The sequence below is a fragment of the Numida meleagris genome, chromosome 3 (genome assembly GCF_002078875.1).
Source record: "Numida meleagris isolate 19003 breed g44 Domestic line chromosome 3, NumMel1.0, whole genome shotgun sequence".
In the NCBI taxonomy this organism is placed as follows: Eukaryota; Metazoa; Chordata; class Aves; order Galliformes; family Numididae; genus Numida; species Numida meleagris.
This window is the reverse complement of record NC_034411.1, coordinates 43212412-43224802: the sequence shown is the minus strand read 5'-3', so window position 1 is coordinate 43224802 and position 12391 is coordinate 43212412. Positions and strand designations below refer to the sequence as shown.

Below are 12391 nucleotides of genomic sequence, written 5' to 3'. Positions count from 1 at the left end.
GGGGGGGAAGGTAAAAGCTGAATGGATTGTGGGGGGGAAGCGGGGAGGACGAGCGAATTAAAAAGAAAACCGGTGCCAAGGAGGAGGGATGACAAGCGCCTGCAGGTGCAGGGAGGCTCGGCTCCCTGCAGGGGTCATGTGCGCAGGGAGCCGGCAGCCGGGGCTCCCCGTGGCCGCGGCGGCCGGACGAGGGCGAGGGCAAGGGCCGGCGGCGGAGGGCCGGGGCGCGGCGGGGGAGGTGGGCACCCAGCCCGGCACCTGCGGGAGCGGTGTAGACCGGCTGGGAACGTTCATGAACAACTCGGGCCTCGCAAACTCCGCCGCGGAGTCGGTACCCCCGCAGTCAGGCGGGCGGCTCGGTCCCTCGGTAACCCTTTCGGTGCCGGAAGCGAGGTGCGCCGCTGTCCCTGGGGGTCCCGTCCCTCCCCCCGCCACCTGCCCCCGTCCTGGCGGGTTTCGAGGCTCGCTAGCGGGTAGTTCTCGCGGTGGGGGGGCGGAGGGAAGGACACAACTTACCCTGCGAACTATGCACAAGCTCGTCTCTGCTTTCCCCGTCAGATCAACTTTAAAGAGCAGATTCTCGGTCCGGGAGGCAAAGAGGCGGGGGAGGAGAGGGGAAATGGCTTAGGAACAGCGGCTGCCGAGCGGGTGAAGTTCGGGGCACAGTCCTGGCTCTTCCGTGCTCCGGCAGCCCAGCATCTTCCCGGGGGTCGGAGAGCAAGGTGTTCAACAGGTCGTCCTTGTTACCCAAAATTGATGGATGATGGCTTTCCCGCCTGGCTGTATTTAACAGAACGATGCAGAGCTACTCTGACGAGCAGGAAATTTTAGAGAAGCTCGCTGTGCAGCAGCGGCTTTAATTTAGCTATTTCTGGCTCTCTCTATGCATACATACAAACACACATACACATGCACACCTGTGTACATGTATATGTATATATAAATAAAAATATATAACGGTATCAATGCAGTGTTGGGTCCACAGGATCTTAGGAAAGCCTGCCTGCCGGCTGCATGGAAGTTAAAGAGTTTTTCTTAAGCAGAAGGGGCTGATGCTTGGACACATCTCACGTCCAACAGGAGGCAATGACGTCTGTAGCTTCATTGCTATAACAGCACCAAGGCTGCAATTGCCATTCACTGAAATGATAAGGGGCGCTCAGACGTAAGCAGTCTGGACCTCTAGCAAGAGACTGAAGCGAGGATGATTTTTCCCCTCCCAAAACAAATAATAATGCTAAAAATCACCTAAGGAAAGAGACGGGGGAGCAGGGAAAGGAATCTAGGTCTCTCACTCACACGCTTCTGCAACATGATCCTCCAGCTCCAGAAACATTTATTTTTTGCAGCTGACGAGACTTTGGGAAATTTCAATGTATTATGATTGCTCGGGCGGGGGGAGTGCGCGGGGGGGAGGGGGTGGGATTTTTTTTTTTTCCTTAATTATTTCTGTCTCTCTCCAAGCAGGCACTGATGAAAGCCGGAAAAAAAGTGCCCTACCCCCGCTCTCCTCTCCCCCACCCCATCTTTCCAAACATATTTAGGACCGCGTACATGCTGAAGTGTTCCTGGTGCATAGCTAGGGCTGAAGTAGCAATTTCTTGCTGTATTGGCCGCAGGGATCCGTTTATTTATTTATTTAGGACGTATTTATATATATTTTTGCAGCATCGGAAGGTGCTTACAAAGAAGAGAGAGAAAAAGGAGGAAAAAAAAAAGCCGATGCGAAGCAGCCGGCTCCTTCCCGTGCGGGGTCACGCTCCCGCTGCCCCGTTTTTACCCGCATATGGGGAGCGCTGCGGGGGTGCCCCGGCGCGGGGGTGCCCCGGCGAGGGGGTGGCGGCCACACCTCGGGGCCGCCAACCCCCGCCCCCAGCCGCCGTCCCAGAAATGACGGCCCGGGCACTCGGTAGGCGAGGGGCCGGCAGCACGCGGTTCCCGAGCGGCAGCGGGCACGCCGGCACCGCGCCGCGCTCCCGCGGCGAGCAGCGCCTCTGCCGCGCGCTCCGGCCCCCGCGCGCCCGCCGCCCCCGTGCCGCCCCCGGAGGGAGGGCCGAGGGGAGCTCGGGCCGCCGCGCGCTGGCAGCGGGACACCGCGCGTGTGGGCGGGGTGCGGTGCGCTATCCGCGGGTGTGGGGCTCTCCGCCAGAGCCGTAGCAAGCAGCGTCTGGTGCGCATCCCTAAGGAGAACCCAAAGCCGCCTTCCTGCCGGTTTTGAGCTCTGCAGGGGTTTGCTGCTCTGGGCGAGGAGAAGCCCATCACCAACCCGCTTGTGCGGTCGGGCCCGTTCTTTTGAGGGGCTTCACGAATGCTGCTTTTCTGTCCTCTCGCTGCACTCCCAGCCCCTCACTTTTCTTCCTGCAGCCTTCCACGTCTGGGGCATGGCTTATTTGGCCTCCAGATGACTGCATGCAGTAAGTGGCTAGTTGCCCGAACCATTCAGCCAGTTCCTTGCTGGAACAATTTTACATATGGGTGATGTAAGTGCTATCACTACAAGCCTGAGTCAGGTGCAGTGTCTGCTGGGAACACTCACAAGGTGCTGACTCCTTTCTCCTCTTAAAGTTTAACTTGGTGAGAAGGGAAAGACAGCAAACAGAGCCAAGCAGGGAGTGGGTGCATAACGACTCTCTTGCTTGCATGGATGTTAAATTTGGTAGTCAAGATGGCCTTTGATGTATCTGTTGTTTCTCACACAAGGCTTTGGTAAGATGTGGCTGCAAAATAAAGGAAGAGGCTTTCAAACCATCAGTGGGAAATGCTTTCTTAGACAGCAAGATGCTTATTTTTGTGAATGAATTGTGGAGCTTTTCAGGACCTAGTAGCCTATCCCTTTCCTTCAGAGAGTTGCCCTAAAAACTTACAGGGAAGAGAACTGAGTATATTGTCAAGTTTTAGGACAACCCTATGCTATTCTATGTTTCAAGTACTAAATTTATATATGTATATCACCTAGCCAGCACATAGAAAGCAGTATTCTATCACAGTATAAGACGTTGTGTTATGCCACTTCCATGTTTTAGGAAGTTCCCATCAAGATCTGCCTAGACACAAGTGTTTCCACTAAGTTACTGTCATGCTGACAGATCATGTCTTTATTGGGAAATCATGGAAATTAGGAGTGGAAATACAGAACAGATCATTGCCCGGGGGTGAACAGGATAATTCCATAAACAATAGTCTCTGAGGCCATACCAAGTCATGCTTCAACTCCCTTTGAGATATTATTCCATCCTATTGGATCTTGCCAAAGAAAAGCTTTCCATCGTTATTCCCAGGCACCCTTTTTGTTTAACTTCTTCACACTACATACAACCAGATTTGGGCTGTTTAAAGGAGCTACCTTCTCCATAAGTTAAACTCTGATGTACAATAGGAAAGAAGGAGGAAGATGAAAAGGCAGTGCCAGTTTCCATATTCTATACCACCAATGGCATTCTTCACTCTCAGTCTGGAACTGACTCTGCACATCAGAACTCTCTCAGATCATCTCAGAAGATGAATGGGAGAAGGCAGAATGTTGCTGACCGACTGGATGTGGTCATAGAAAGTATTTGGGCTGGTGGTAACAGGTCTAAAATAATTTACAAGGGTTCTTTGCTCTTTTTTTAAAAAAAAAAGTCGGGCCCGTTCTTTTGAGGGGCTTCATGAATGCTGCTTTTCTGTCCTCTCGCCACACTCCCAGCCCCTCACTTTTTTTTTTTTAAAAAAAAGTCTGTATCACCATTAATTACTTATCTTTTTTTATATAAGAATTCTAGTACTTCTCACTCCCAGCTCCAGACAAATGCTGCCTTCCTTCTCTGCCTGGCACTCTGATTAGCTATCCCTCAGGCCTTAAGGAAAAAAGTATAGTAAGGTACTGAGAGCTCTCTTATTACTTCATTTTTCATGTTCTGAAAAGTAATTAATTTCTATGCACTTTCTCATTTAAATGCTATCCACTTTCAGTGACTTTGGAATCTTCCTTTGGATATGATAATGTGAAACTGTTTTCTTTTGGCGGACTGGGCAAAGGACTGCTTATGTCACCAGACTGAAGCAAGTGGCATTCGATGCATCTAGTCCCAAGTCTTTTCATTAGAAGAGAATAAGGCCCTGACCTAAGACTTGGGAAGGGAAATAGGAATCCTTGGCGTTGTGTTCATCGGGTTCTAAAGAAGCCCACACTTTGGGATTCCGGAGCTAGGCCTTATGACTTGTAGTTAAGGTCCTACTAAACACAGTTGCTCTCTGAGACAGACCCGAAGCATTTTCAGGCTTACGGATTTGGACTAGGTATTTGCCTAACATGAGCCAATAACTGAAATCATCAGGCAAAAGACCTTCAACAAATACAACTCAGTTTGCAAACACTTTACTTTTTGCTTTATTTTTTAAAGCACTACCAGCCTAGCACGTCAATCGTGTTCACAAAGGACCATTCATGATGGTTCTCAGTGACTAGTCAGTCTGAATTTTAAAGGGATATAAAAGTTTGGAGGAGAAAGAAATAGCGTTGGTTAAGGCAAATCTGGTTCTGTAAAAACATTTACTGTGCAAACCCAGCAAACACCAAAACGCAGAACTCATAAGAGGTCTCACACTGCAGCTTTGCCTTCTCTTACTTTTTTCTCACATGACTAACTCAGCCCAGAATTATTCAACCCTGAGATACTTACTAATACTTAACAAACAGCACAATGATAGAATCAATTATCTTTCATGCAGAGCTATACTAACAGTTTTTCTGAACAGCTTGTAATTTTTTTCCTCTTTAGGTGACTTATGCAGCAGCATTCCAGATATTGTAAACATCTGTATCATTAAAGCCCTCTCTCAACTCAAAGCAGTTATTTTGGTTCATGTCCCTGTACTGCGAATACACTTCTGCACATCTTGACAGGATACTTAGCATCTATATAGCATTCGTTTTTGTCTTCAAAGTGATTTGATAGCATGAGTTAATGTATCCTTACAACACCCAGAACAGTTGGTAAATTTTATTATCCTCATTTTATAAATTGGGAAACAGCAGCAAAGAGGTGACGAGCATGTTCTATTGTCTTTACTCACATTTATTACTGCCTTAATCCCTGGCTAGTACCTCTGCTTTCAGTGGGAACTCTTGCATGGTAAGGTGCTACTTGATACGACTGAAAATCATGGTGTCTTCCTCTAAGTGATTTGAGCAAGGCCTTGATGAGAGTTTTGCACAGGTTTAGAACTGAAACATCTTGCACACTCTTTTGCTTCTTCCACTTTCCCAATTTAAAAACAAAACCCAGAACATACCAACATATCTGTCACTTTTCCACCCCACAAGCTAATCTGCAAGGTAATAATGATCAAGTAGCCCCACTGCACTGACATTACATACAATACAAGTTGACACATAGCACAAAGAAAACCTGAAAGACTGACACAGTTTCCAATTTCTTATGCTATAAAAATGACCACCTTTTTGATCTCGTAATTTAACAATTCAAAGGAAGGAGGTGAAAGATGCTTTTAAGTTTCATATGAAATTCAGCACTACTGGGAAGGTGGTACGAAGTCAGTTTCAAAAGAAAATGCCTTTTTTTAAAAAATACTATTCTTTCAGCATGAAATGCATACTCTAACTTTATGACATTCATGTTGTATTTTTAAAGAAGAGACAAAGATCAGTATATGAATCTAAAGAGGCTTTGCTGAATTTGCTCTTTTAAGTTAGAGGGAACTTTTAGTTAGAAAGTATTTTTACCTTGAAAACAAAGTTACTTCGTCCACTTTTCTGCAAACACCTCATACTTGTTCAATGCATATGGCCACCAAGTCCTGATCCATGTCTCTTTGTAAACTGTAATTACGGTATTCTATCAAGAGATACTGCTTGCATTGTAGCATTTTTAATTGTAAGAATGTGGTGGCTGATTTTTGCAGTTTGAGCCTTAACCAGTTTTTATAACTGTGAATTTGATGACTGGATTTTCACACACCTCCCTGCTGGGAAGGATGGAAGTGTTCAGGGTAGCAGTTACTGCTTAAGATGGAGAAGAGGAGTACTCCTCCCTACCCATCCCCCTCATCTTCTAGTGATTCTGTGATTCTAGTAGCAGCAACATACGTTCTCCAGATCTTTGCCCCCATTCTCTGTCTCTATTCCTACTTTCTCCTCCATTCCTACAGCAGGAATTTCCTAACTCCCTTGCTGCTGGGATGTAAAATCCACAATCACTTACAAAGATGAGAAAGCGTGGAAACTGCCTTATCAATATCCATGGCGTCAATGTGAGACAAAGCATTAACTATGATGTTTTGTGAAAGACACAGGGTCATTCTGCTTGCAAAGTTTTAGGTACTTGAACACTAGTCCAGCATTAGAAGGTCAGTACTGAGAATCTCCAGTAAAGGGGGTATGTGAAACACTTTATGCTTTAAAAATAATTTGTGGTACATTGAGTAACCAAAAGGGCTGTCATAGGAGAAAAGTAGCTGCAAAGGTCTCTTGTCCTCAAACACTGCCACTCTGGGCTTTGTGTCTAGCATTTGCCATCACACTTTCTCCCAGTGATCCAAGACTTGTTTGTTCAGCTATGAATTTACTGTTAAGTCCCCTTCTATTACAGCGTCCTCTCTAGACCACAGTCTTTGCTGTACAGCAAGTCACCAAGGCAGGCCTGGGCCTGCTGGGCTTTACTGGGGGCCCCTCTTCATGTCAGAAGATATTGCCTGGGAGGTGCAAAGGTGGTTTATAAAGCTGTCCTGTCTCCCTGCTTCCTATGGCCTGCATGCTCTGCAGCACACAACCTGCCATGGCGTCTCATTTCGAGCAACAATTTTAGCTGGAGTAAAAACTCTCAAATTCAACTGAAAATCAGGTTCTCCTTCACTTTCAGTAAAAAGCCTTCATTTGAGATTGTAAAAAGGGGGCAATAGGGAGATATTTCAGACTAACTGAATGATTTCAGTAGTAAATCACATGGTTTCACTTACTTTTCCTGAAGCTTTCATCCAGTTCTTAAGCTGCATCTCCTTAACCATTCTGGCGGCTCATAGGACTTTAGACCTCTGCCACAGTGTCCAACCTACAGGGCTTTTGTTTCTTCACAATTTTCTGTTGAAAAAAATCAATTATGTCTGCATATTTCTGCAAGATATACTCCATTCTATATTTCCAATGATTTTAATGCTTTACGTAAGGAACCCAGAGGAAAATTGTGTGTTGTGAGAAACAAGTACAACTCATATTAAAATTTCTACTCTACAGCAAAATTTTGATTGAACAGCGCTGGCTTCTCCTTTTGCTTATACAAGTATAGAGCATGAGTGTCCACACCCACTCCTAGAAAGTATAAAACTTGCGTGAGAGAAGGAAGAATCTGGCTTGTAACTTTCAAGCCTATAGCTGCTCTGTTAACTGTGGTCTAATACATGAGAGAAGAGGGTAACTGGAGCTGAGCAATCTGGTTTTTATCTCCTTCCTATCCACTAGCGTTAGTCTACTGCTTTGAGCAAAAAAAGCCCCTGACTTATACAGGTGGATGTGAGAAGACAGGCGACCCTGCACGCTCCCAAAAATGCTCTGCCTACTTGAAAAAAAGGAAAAGATGTGCTGCATGACTTGGCACTAGCTAAGGCATAGCCACCGCAGCCTTCTTTCCATTTCAGGACTGCAGCACTCTGTGTCATATCTACCTGTGGTTCTTCACCTGGGGCCTGCACATCACATCTTTGCTTTCCCTCAAAAATCACCCTGCCTGACAGAAGGGAAACTACCTTTCCAATGATGTCTTTTTGCTAAAAAAGTTGTCATGAGCACAGTGCTGAAGTTACCAGCCTGACCCCAAAATAGGAGGCTCTTTCTAAGCACTGTCTGGGAACAGCACATCAGTCACACAGACAAGAAGGTTTTTCCAGTGCTTAACAGTGGCTGGAACACTGAAGGCAGTGAGGCACAGCAAAGAAATTAGTGTGGCTGCCTTTTAGCACATTATGAAAAGACTTGAGGTGTTGAAGGCTTACACTGTGGTTGTGGACAAAAGCCCGGGAATGGGATTCCCGTTCATCTTTAAGGCTCAGAGGTCAGCTGCAAAGACAAGTAAACCCTGAGTGTTTGCACTATCAGCAATGCAACTGTTTTGCATCTTAGGAAAGCTGAGTAGGAGAGAGAAAAAAAAAAAAAAAAGGAATCTTGAGAAATCCGCAGGAGAGCTGGATTTCTCCCCCAAGGCAGCAGTCCCCACACTTGCTATGAGCTGTGAGGGGCCAGGCGGGATGCTCTCCCTGGCGCACAGCGCTCCTAAGTTGTAACGCCGCCACAGAGCCAGCGCTCCGACCCGCAGCGCTCTGCTCCATTCATGCGGATGCCGCAGCAACCCATCAGCCAACAGAGCCGGGCGCTTCCCGCTGCACAGCGGCAAGGACACGTGCCCTCGCACCCACGCACAGCGGGTGAGCGGCCGGGGGGGGGAGGGGGGGCTCCTGCCCCCATCGCTGAGGTGAGCAGGGGGCACCGCCTCGCCCTCCCGCCGCTCCGTGCCCGGCACGGCAATGAGCGCCGCACCAACGGCCGCCAGCGCGCGCAGCGGGGGCGGGAAGGGGGTGGTGCGCGCGCACGGCGATTGGCCGGGGCGCCCCCTCCCCCGCTTCAACCGCCGCGCGCGTGCCCGCCGCTCCCATTCAGCCTCGCGCCGTCCCCGCCGCGGCGGCTGCTGCCGTCAGAGCTGCCTGCGTCAATGCTGCCTCAGTGACACGCACCGGGGCTCTGCGCTCCCCACCCCCCGCCGCCTCCTCCTTTCTCCTTTTTTTTTTTTTTTCTCAATGAGACGCCTAATGGGATTTTTATGATCCCGCTTATAAATCAGGCCGTCAGGCGGGTGCTGCTGGCACACTCACTGCTAACGGTTCCTTTGTGTCCCCCCCCCACCCTCTTTGTTTAAAATAATAATTTTTGACAACAATTACTGCTACTTCTTCCCCCTCCTCTCATTTTCAAGCTGCAGAGGCCCCCTCTCACACGTACGCGGGTTTCCTCAGGTGCTGAGGGGGCTGCAGGCAGCGCCCAGAGTCCACCAGAATGCAGCGCCTGCTCCCAGCTTGCTGTATGGTGGCAGATGTTCCTGTCGCCCAGTCCACCAGGCACCATCCCCCCCACACCCCTTTTTAATAACCTTGTTCAGCATTTCTACATTATGCTCCCTGTAATCTCACCCCTTCCACCCCCCATTAATCATGAGGCCCCGGGCTCTGAAGAATAACGGTTTATAAAATGGTTGCTCTGTGCGTGCCCTCGGCTGTACACATAACCCAGCCCTGAGCGTGTGGTGCTGCCCTGCTCAGCAAGGCGTGACGGAAGGCTTTGGGACACAGTGAAACCCAAGGCCACTTATTTACATTTTCTGACGGAACTCTCCTTCCACCCCTTTTATTTTCCTCAGGAGTATGTGGTAGCAAAGCTCCCTGAATTTTTGTGGAGTCAGGCTTCACCCTACTTCAGGAGGTATCTGTGCACAGCTAGGCAGAGAAGACAATATCCCACTCCTATTAAAGTAAATGGGAATCAGCAAATTCAAGCGTCACTGGATTTGGCTGGCAGAGCACACAGCTCTGTTCTGGCCAAACCCTGCCCCATTTTGATGTAGTTTAACCGCAGCTGTGCCAAGCTGTTCCAAAGCTGCCGTGTGCTGCTGGCGCAGTGCTGCCTGCCTGGATGGGAATCCTTGGTGACACCAAGCAGCTGGAGCAGACTCTGTCCCTCCCTGCCACCACCATGCAGGCAGCCCCGAACAGGCTGCTACTGCCCCACACATCCCCAGTAGATTAAAGTATTTCAAGGTCAGGCACCAGTGGAATAAATCATAGCAGTCTAGGGGCTGCATTATTTCATACTTCATATGAGCCTGGTGCTTCCCAAGTCCCGTAGCCATTTTTAAATCCTCCCAGCTGCACCTACCCCTGCTCCCCCACAGCTCAGGATTGGCTGTATTAACAACTGTATTGTAGCTTTTTTTTTTTTTTCCTGCCAAGGACAAAAGTGAGAGTTTCAGAAACAGTTTAGTTCTGTAGCACCAACTACTTTGAATAACCATTTTATCTCAAAAAAAAAAAAAAAAGTCTTAAAAAGGGCAAGCAATTAGACCATAAACTAGATTTTTGAAGAGGAAAAAGGAGACTCACAACTGAATAACTTATGCACAGCAAGGGCTCCACTGTGCTTTTGAAACTTGTTATTTGCATTCTTTTTGCACAAAAAAGGAAAACATAAACCTGGTATCTTAAAAACAATGCTGCATGGCAATAGGGATCCAACAGGAATGTGCTTATGCATTTTAATACCCAAGTTACTCATAAAGCTGCATTTACATTACCTCCTTGTTAAGATATACTTTATTGAACCATATGAGTGGGGATTCTCCCCCATAACTATCCCTGAGACAGGCCACAATACCGCATAGGGACTGGGATTCTCAGGAGCTGACCAGACCCCTGGCTGTCTGTATCAGAGGTGACCCTGGCACCTGAGCAGCTCAGCAAACTGTCCCAGCTGCAGCACAAGTGAGGAGCCACAGGCTTACTCTTATTCCAGGGCAACAAAACCTACCTCACAATTCAATTGTGTGCGTTATGAATGATGCAGCCATCAATACCCAAGCACGCTCAGTGGGAGACAGGACAAAAAGCATGCACATGTACATATTAATAGTGGTGACTTTACAGTTTATTTCCTCACATTAAAAGCTGACCTTGTGAGAGCGAAGGTACCCATTGCCAGTATGTGCCATATGATACTGAAGGAGGAACAATGCCCACAAAGCGGGAACTGGCCTGCTGTCTGTTCAGAAATAGTCTCTCCTTCCTGTCAGTGCACCAGAGGGGAGCGGTGCCCGCCTAATGGATGCAGGGTAGCTCCCTGCCCTTGCACAGAATATGGAGCCGCACTTACTGGATCTGTCTTCAGAGAAGAAGGTTTGAAACAAGTCAATCTTTACTCCGCTTTGGGAGTTGCTCCAAGTCTTCGGCTGCAGATTGCAGTGCTAAATTGAGACCATTATTTTGCATTGAGCTATTTTCATCCCAAAGTGCTTTAAAGGCTTAGCAGATACACAGGCTGTGGTGCTATATGCACAGGAATCACTTCAGCCACTAATGAAATGCAGCCACCTATTAAGCAGAGCAGTGTGATGCCTGGTCCCTGGGTGCGATGACTGCCAGAAGATTCTGTTTTACCCAGCTGAGCAGAGACTAGGTCTTGGTTAGTGGAATACTTTGTGCCATTTGAAAGATAAAACTGCCTGTACGTTTATGTACAAAGTAGACGTAGGCAGAAACAGTTGTGGTCAGCCTCGGAATTTGAAATCCCACCTGTGAAAGGAGATCTATGGAGTTCTGATTTGTTCCATCACCTATATTTCACCATCACTTTTCAAAATAGTCCTCCTACCACTTGGTGGTCCAGGGAGCTGAGCACAACATTTAGCATCTTATTAAAATGCCCCCAGGGCTATGTGCAGATAAAACATCATGGTGTCCATACACAAGGAATTTGTAGTTTCCCTGCAGTTTCTTGGGGACAAGTCCGTGCATCAGGAAAGCACCAGAGTCACCTCCACAATTGGCCTTAACTCACGCCTGACTGTTCTCCCTAGGAAGGACAAGAAAACTCAACTACTGCATATTTTCCATGATGGACAATTCATTTAAAAATGAAATAGCACAGTGAAATATAGTCTGTGCCTAAAATGAGGAATATAATATCCATTCAGTACTGTACATACACCTTTGTGTAAGATTGCACACACTGCATTAAATAACCATGCCTCCCTGTCTATAGTTAGGGTAGAGAGGGAATTGTGTGGTGAAAGACGTAATTTGTACATTAGGAAGTCTCTGTTGCCAGATCAGCAGCAGCAGCACTGACGTCTGTACTCTCTCGCTTTGTTCCTGCTGCTATAAATCAAAATGACTACAGTCCAAATGCCTTACTTGTTTAACTATAAATGCACTGCTACTCAGAAAAATCCACACTAGGAGAGATCTAGATAATCTGCATATACTTTAAACTGATTAAATTGAAAAAAGCCTCAAAAAGGATCAGAATAACATTTATGAATTTATGGAAAAAACTTTTAAAGATTGGAATCCAGCAGAGCTGTAAAAATTCTGTGTCTACGGGCACTGGTGCCTTTGCTAAATGAACTATCAAATTTGCTTTTCTTAATGTGTGTTGGGATTTATTTATTTATACATACAGATTAATGCTATCTCTTTAGAAACCTATTTTCCCCCGTGTCCCTATGTATTTTCCTGCTTATGTAAACTACTGGAGGCAAATTAAAACAGAGTAGATGAAGTGGGTCAGGTTTTACTTTTCCTGGTTTTATATGCCTGTGTATTTATAGTAATAAATACAAACATATATAACTGAAGT

The 12391-nt window shown here is 47.1% G+C and overlaps 1 protein-coding gene and 1 long non-coding RNA gene across 7 annotated transcripts in view; both read right to left on the bottom strand.

The window, feature by feature from the left end:
- PDE10A (phosphodiesterase 10A) overlaps window positions 1–1082 on the bottom strand; it is a 361041-nt gene extending 359959 nt beyond the window's left edge. For all 6 annotated transcript variants that reach the window (XM_021391100.1, XM_021391098.1, XM_021391096.1 and 3 more), the window contains exon 1: window positions 517–1082. The gene's annotated coding sequence lies outside the window, so the exon portion shown is untranslated. The remainder of the gene's footprint in view (window positions 1–516) is intronic.
- LOC110397169 lies at window positions 2020–8406 on the bottom strand. Its single transcript, XR_002437586.1, has 3 exons — window positions 7987–8406; window positions 6958–7078; window positions 2020–2717 (listed from the first exon to the last, which is right to left on the bottom strand). It is a non-coding gene; the product is annotated as an uncharacterized LOC110397169 (long non-coding RNA).